The 7,546-nt window shown below is 41.7% G+C and overlaps 1 long non-coding RNA gene across 3 annotated transcripts; it reads left to right on the plus strand.

Annotated features, from left to right (window-relative positions):
• The first annotated feature begins 1,862 nt into the window (after positions 1-1,862).
• On the plus strand, positions 1,863-7,340 carry LOC122976552. Of its 3 annotated transcripts, none has more exons than XR_006400962.1 (3): positions 1,863-1,974; positions 2,501-2,603; positions 6,891-7,340. It is a non-coding gene; the product is annotated as an uncharacterized LOC122976552 (long non-coding RNA). The 3 variants fall into 3 exon arrangements; XR_006400961.1 differs by having other exon boundaries at positions 2,501-2,983; positions 6,891-7,334; XR_006400960.1 differs by lacking the exon at positions 6,891-7,340 and adding an exon at positions 3,915-4,581 and having other exon boundaries at positions 2,501-2,983.
• Positions 7,341-7,546: the final 206 nt, after the last annotated feature.

Genomic DNA, 7,546 nt, shown 5'->3' on the forward strand with positions numbered 1-7,546 from the left:
AGAGACAGAGCGAGGGGAGAGAATAATATATTCTGCACCCAGGAGCAGGATTTTAGCTTGAGAGGGTTATGGATTTTTTTTTTCCTTCTTCCCAGTTTTTTTGTTGTTACAGACATCTCCCCTCATTTTCCCGGGATCAAAAATCCATTTTGGATCATCCATTCAATATTAAATCTGGCAGGCACTTGTATACACAACAAACTCAATTTGCCGAGGCGATTTTGAGATCTTTCATGGATGTGTCAATGACATACAACAAAGATCCTTTCTTTCATTTTTAATACAAAGGCAACAGGTCGAGTGACATCTAGTCTTATTTCTAAGGCACCGAGGAAAAATGGACAATACTTTTTTTTCACGCATGTCACTGTTTTTGGACATTTTCCTCATTGCAATGCAGATATCATATGAATATTGAATATGCTATTTATGTCATATCGTCTATGAAATGGGGCCATGACCTTATCGCACTTCATACCAAAACAGAGGCTACTTCACTGAACTGCCACCCATGACTTCCACCAAAACAGAGAGAGGTCAGCTTCTCATTTCCTCATGGTTACCCAGGCAATGAGGCCAGGAAATTGGACAGTAGGAGGCAGCCTCTCAGTGCACCATATGACATGCCTCAAATCCCTCAAAAGGAGTCCTTTTAGAGAAGCAAGAAATATGCCTGATTACTTTTGCCGTCTTTATTTCAGCTTCTCCCTCCAATCTCAAATATCACCGTTTTGCAGAAAGCAATTATTTTTCATTCAAGCTACAAGAAGTCTGTCTGCAATTGTCTACAAAATCTGTCCGGCGCATGGTGTAATCTCCTAAAAATGAGGCGAGACTTGTGTCCTGTGGTCTTAAGTGCTCTCATGCAATATTCGGACGGTGGAATTGCCGTTATGTGGATCCAAACACAACACGTAAAGTAATTACGAGGCAACAATTACCCAAGCGAGGCCAGACGTAATCGATAGGCCATCAGACAACCAGGTCAAGGGGGCAAATGTCAGGGGTCAAGGTTCAGCTTCTCTCTAACTCTGTGTGTATATGTGTATGTATATGTTGGGTTCTTTTCTTTTTTTTGTCCTCTGGAGGAAGAGGATGCTGATTCATAACTAGCAGGGGGATGGACACTGAGGTGGAGTCCAGCTGTAGCTCCATGATCTATTCTTCTTTAGGCGGTGAGTATTGATTAGAATCTACCACATTATTGTAGCCCTGAGGAGAGGCAATCCAAACAGCTGGGATAACACTCGAGGTCCCTACTCCCAACACACCTGGGGAATGATACGGTGAAACTGATAATATCACATGCGTAAAATAAGCAGTTTAATGGATGTGCCTCGCAGAGTGCATTTATTTTCCATTAGGTAGCCTGAGTGTGTTACAAAAAAGTTTAGAATTGAGGATATTAAAAAAAGCAAACCAGTTAATAAAAGAGGGATGTTTGCTGTTTTAAGCTTCAGTTTCACTTTAAAACCATCATCAGGTGTTAAGTGTTTAAAATAGCAGCTAATATATGCCAGGTGTGCCAGCTTATTGCTCAGTAACATCAATTAAGCTAATGATGCCATGAGACAACGCCTGGAAAAGAGGATCATTTATGCACTATATACAGTGCAACAACATCAAAATAGTACATTTTCTTAAAGAAGCCATTAGATATACTGCAAACCATAAATCTAAAATCTTCTAAAGATACTCATGTTTACATAAATTTGTTGATTTTAAGCATTGATTCATATGTTGATGTTCTATCTTACAAATCATCAATGTCTGGTCCTGTGACATCATTATCCTAATTGATGCTACTGAACAATCAGCTGGCACACCTGGTGTGAATTAGCTGTTGATTGTGACATCTCAACCACCTGATTGTGGTTTTAAAGTAAAACCGAAAGCTTGAAAATGCAACAGTATTGTCAGGAATAACTGTGCTCTTTCCTGGATGAACCCTGTTATTGTGAAATCTGTGTAAAGGTAAGATAACTTCAACCGGTTACTTTGCTTCTAACAAACTCATCTGCCATATTTTTGAGATATTATCACTTTTTATCAGGGCTGCTTTCCTGTTATTCTGAACAGTTTGGTCAGAACTACATGTACACGGCTGGTGTTTTGGATTCAGGATATTTTGGGAAATCAGATAATCAAAGTGAAAAGAGGCCTTTGGAACAGGCATAACATATACAAGCTGTTGGTTTTTATTTTCAACCACATCAATTTGTTATGTTGCGTGCATTGCTGTTAAACTTTGAGTGGCACAAAATGGCCTCATAGGTGATCACAGCATCAAAAATATTGCAAGAAAACAGGTGGAATCAAAGTAAAAGTGAGATCACCTACAGTAGTGGTTGATTTACTTGAGAAAAGTCCATCATTTCTTTTTTTTTTGATGGACGTAAGTTGTGAATCTTTCAGTGAGAGATGGAGACCCTGTGCCATCCACATTGCGAACAGCATGAACTCCCTACTCTGTCTTCCTATTCTCCATCCAATCATACAGGCTCACTCTGGTGACATCAGCTTCGGAGCAGCCAGCAGCTGGACCAAATGATCCAGAACCTTCTGTTGTAAAGTGGATGGCCTGCAATGCACAGGAGGAAGAGGTACAGTCCATCATCAGCCTCCTCCTGTGTGAGACCACCCCACCGCCCTGCCCTCCCCCCCTCCCCCCCTCCACCTCCCCTACTCTTCCTCCCTCTCTAGCCGGGATGTGTCCATGAAATATGTGCAACTTCCCATTGAAATTAGAGGGCCCTGAACCATGAAAGGCACCACAGGTATTGGCTGTACAGCGTGCAGTGGCAGCACCACTACATGCCCGGCCTCTGTGTTGTAAAGCTCCGACGGCAGAAAGACACACGACCACTCGTCTGTAACATATTAAAACCAAGGGAAATAAATTACCCTGGTGCTCTGATGAATTATGAGTTGTGTCTCAGGAGCTGGAAACGCTTCATAACTTGGAAATCTTCTTTGGAATATGGTGAGCATCACCTGGTTTTCTTTCCCGCTGCACTGTTCAAATCATGGTTAATTACTACTTTGAGTTAAACAGCACGTTGTCAATCTCCTGTTCGCTTCAAGATTCAAACAATCTGACATTGCACTTACAAAATGATTGGTAAGAAGGGGGAAAAACATGCTGCTTTTAGTTTGAAACTTTTTTTTCCTCAAGAGAAGCTATATTTTACCATCCAACTTTTTAAGGACCTTGGCAATCCAGTTGATTTTTGCAAATGAACCGTAGTTGTTTTTAGCGCTATTTGCAAAAAAGTAATGCAATTTGTAAAACATCATTTATGAAAGGGGTGCATTTCAAGAAGCCGAGAGATTCTCCTGAGCTCCCAAGCAACAAGGCTGCAGCTTTAAATTAACAGGAAAGTTCCTCATACTCAGACTATGTGTTGTGTTGGTGGATGCAACTTTTAAAATATTTGCTCAGTCTAGGGAAGCTACGCTGTCTTTTAGTTATTTACATCTCCATAAAGACAGAATTCTGACACCGACAATATTTATTGCAACAGGAAACATATTGACGTATTTGGGTTAATTTGGATGTACAGTACAAATACTGCTCGGCAATAAGCTTAGTCACACACCCGTGCTTACACATCTACACTCACTCTATATTTTTCTGTTGGGAAATCAATACAAGCACTGTGGTTCTTCTACAATATATCCAGACCCCCCCCCCCTAACCCACCCAACCCTCAGTGCATCACTAAGAGGTCTTCGTTTGTTGCTCAGTAGCTTGTGGAAATGGTTCAGAACACTGCAAAGCAATGCTGTTATTAACTTACAGTGGTAAATGCGTAGGAGGAGAAATCCATAGGAGAGTAATGAGTTTCGGCCACTTGCAATAAAGTAAATATTTGTGGAGTTAATAAATCTAATCCATTGTCCGATTCAATTAGCAGGGAACCCTATTGCAATCCTAGCCCTCCCATTGGGTTGTTGGGGCTCATCCGGCCGTTTATTGACTGGTACAGTGCAGCTTGAGTCGGTAGCGTCAAACATCTTCATCAAGAGCTAAACACTGGGATTGTGCAGCTTTCTGGAATGATCCATCTTTTTGAGGGCACCTCTGACAAGTTGGGCATCCATCTCCGAAACATTTAAAGGTGAACAACTTTATCTCGCGCCACTTTAAAGAACATCACCTCCGTGCAATCTCAAGAAGATTGACGCTGTCAGAAGTGAAACGTTGTTAAGCCATATGACTGATGGGCCACTCACAGGAAAAGTGGAGCGCTTGATGAGATATTAATCAGGCGGCGGCGGGAGGGGTGGAGCAGCGCCGTCGCACGCGGATCCTAAATGCGAGATGTGATGGAGATGTTGGAGATCTGAGTTGTCTTCGGAAAGGCGGAGCTTGTTGCAGGGGAATAATGAATCGGCCCATTAGCATATTGTCACCAGTTGTCTTGTTTATTCCGAGGTGTTTGCCAAGCAGCTCTCCCCAAGGAGAAACGGGCGCTTCACAGTAACTTCTGGAGTAAACAGTGATATGCTAATGCGCATGCAAATACACACACACACACACACACATGCCTGCACACCCACGCTGTATGCTCACAGACAGCAAACACACAATAAACTTTGCTTTTAACAACCTGTGACGGGGCGATGGCTCACGTTCTTTGTCAATATTTATTGCAAAGAGGGAGGATGGGAGGGCTCAACATGGAAATGCAAGGCCTCATATTTCTCATCTAATACTGCTTGTTGTATGGAATCAAAGGGTACAAAACAGCCAAGTTTACCCAAAGCAAACATCTGAGCCTGCGCCTTCAGATGCTTATATTATCCACACAGGCAAAACAATCCAGCACAATAGTGTTTCTGAAGCTATTTCCATTGACGTTTTCATCACTCCTCGTGACCCGTATTCGCTCGTATCATCATTTACGGTTGATTACAGTTGTATTTGCAAAAGGGGATGGGATGTTCACTATCAGGCGCAGCTTTGTCAGTCCATTCTGTCAGTTTTTTAATTCTTCTTTCTCTTTTTCCCACCTTCCTCTTTCTCCGCCATCTCTTTGTCTGTCTGTATCCTTCTCCCCTCCTAAACTCTCCGTCGGCGCTCGCTCAGGCACTCGTAATTGCTGGTAGTCTGCTTAACAGTCACAATGCCTTACTGTAATCAAAGAACTGACAAAAGACCTCTTTCATTTCACTGTCTGCCTCTGTGTACAGTATAATAAGCTTCCATCTTGCTCACATGTCGAGAAGCCAAGGACCCCAGCGCAGTAATTTTGCATTGAATGAGATGCAGGTGATCAAAGTCCGCATAGTCTTTTTGATTCTCTAGAATAGCCAGGCCCTCCCTCTGCTATGCCTTTTGAACATCTTAAGATTCCTCAGAAAAAAAAAGGACAAAAAAAAATGCTATTCCTGCATTCTTCTTGTAGATATTCCCACTACACGCCTGCCTGGGAAGCTGACTCCCCAGTGTTTTTGGAGGAATGAAACCCAGACGTTGCCTGTACATCTGTTCAAGTGCAATATGTACAGCAGTGAGAGGGCCAGATTTTACTTCTTTTTTATTAATTTTTTTTTTTTTTTTTTTTTTGTGCAGATTTCCTTAAAACTCATTTCTGGTCCACTTAAACCCCGAATCTACCATAATGTGATCACTAAATATACTTTTTCTTTAGAATCTTTCACGGCAAATCAAATGATGCTATAGATGGATGACAAATTTGACAGTATATGTCCCGAGATGCCAAGAAATCCCCTGAGACAAAAGTGCAACCCCTCCTCTTAATTCCTTTCACTGTTCCAAAACCCCTTTCTCATTCGTATCTTGTATCATCAGTTTTCTAAGCAAATGTCAGGCTCATATGTCTGGTGTGTTGTGGCAGTAGGTGGTGTCTGGCAGGCAGGATGTCTGAACCAAGTTTGGAAATACCTGCAGAGCTGCGCTCCGCGCTCCAACATTCAATTAGGGGATTTCTCAGGTGATAAGGCCAGCCAGCGGGGCAATATCCTGGGGATCCAGGCCGTCCCCTCTCCTCCTGTCCCTCCATCCGTCAGGGGCTCCAAATCCATTGTCAGAATTATGGCGAGCAGTTCAATAATTCAGATTAGAGCTCATGTTTATTAATGTCCTACATCTGTGCAAACAACGTGTCAAGCCGAGAGTTTATTGTAATTGCCTGAGCAAACAAAACCTGAAAGAAGCAATTTCCAGTTACAATGTGCTATGACAAGTAATGAGGCCATTGGCATTCCGCTCCCATCGTCACCGCTGCTTCTTTTCATCGCCCCAGTATTGTGTGTGATAGATATTTTTATAAGGAATGAAGGTGCTGGATAATGTGGTGGCGCCACTAGAGGCAGGTTAGTGATTAAAGATAATCATCATTTTTTCCCCCCTCCTGCAAGATCTTATTAGGTTTCCCTTAGCATTACTTACTTTGACTTCCACGTGGGACTGAATGGCGGCACTGCCGTCCCCACAACGACCGAAAGTAGATGGCGACTATTAATTTGCATTCTTGGAAGGAGGAAAAAATAATAATATTGCCTTGTGCCACCTGAGGGATGCACACTGCCTCACAGTCACACTGTTTTGAAAATAGCAGTTGCATAATCTGCCAAAGCAGCTTTAAAGGAGAGCTCTAAATAATTGGAATTGACACAGGATATCAACCCGAGTTTCCTATCTGTGTCTAACATATTAGCCATCGCTGGAAATTAGCTATTATTGCCTAATTGAATTTTGGCTGCCAAATGTTTAATTAAAATGGCAGTTGTAAGTTTATTGAATTCACCCTGTATTTGTATAATGGCCGAGACCTGTGAGCAGATTATGGAAAGTGCTGTGGTTTGATACATTTTCTCTTCCCTCTATGGTGTTTTAATGTGATCACAGTCTTTGTTTTCAGTCACAGATGGTTGAGAGCAACCAGGGGCTTGTTCTGCAATATACAGCCGTGCTGTTACACTGGAGCTGATGGACCCATGAGGACTCAGGATGCCGATTGATGTCTCTACTTAGTGTTGTGCGATGTACCTAAACTCATCCTTTTCAGGTTAAATAGAGTTATATACTGCTGGTGAAGACATTTGTCTTGTTGGAGCTCTTCTATCCAGAGACTCAATTAATATGTTTGGTTGTTATTTGTACAGTCTCATTATTCTCATCATAATTTCAGTTTTCAACACTTGTAAAACAAATGCTTTTTAGCCACACTTATCAGAGAGAAATGTTACATAATACACCTATTTTTTTAGTCTGTGCTGTTGTATTATTATGTACTTTGGATGAATACTTGCATTAACAGCAGGAAGGCCAAGCAACTGGCTGCTATATTTTGAGTTGTAGAAATGAAATATTTCAGCTAGACCTACTTCCTGTACAGATTTTCTCTATTGTTAGTTTTTTCAGGAATAGCACAAAGACAAAAATACAGATAATTATATTTAATTGCTTTAACTCATACACCGCCAAACTCCTTCGGTTCAAACAGAGTGAATGAATGAAAACTGAAACATGCTAAAAAAGCTTGTTTGCCAACCGCACTTCGAAAACGCCTCCATG

Source organism: Thunnus albacares, chromosome 24 (genome assembly GCF_914725855.1).
Source record: "Thunnus albacares chromosome 24, fThuAlb1.1, whole genome shotgun sequence".
Lineage (NCBI taxonomy): Eukaryota > Metazoa > Chordata > Actinopteri > Scombriformes > Scombridae > Thunnus > Thunnus albacares.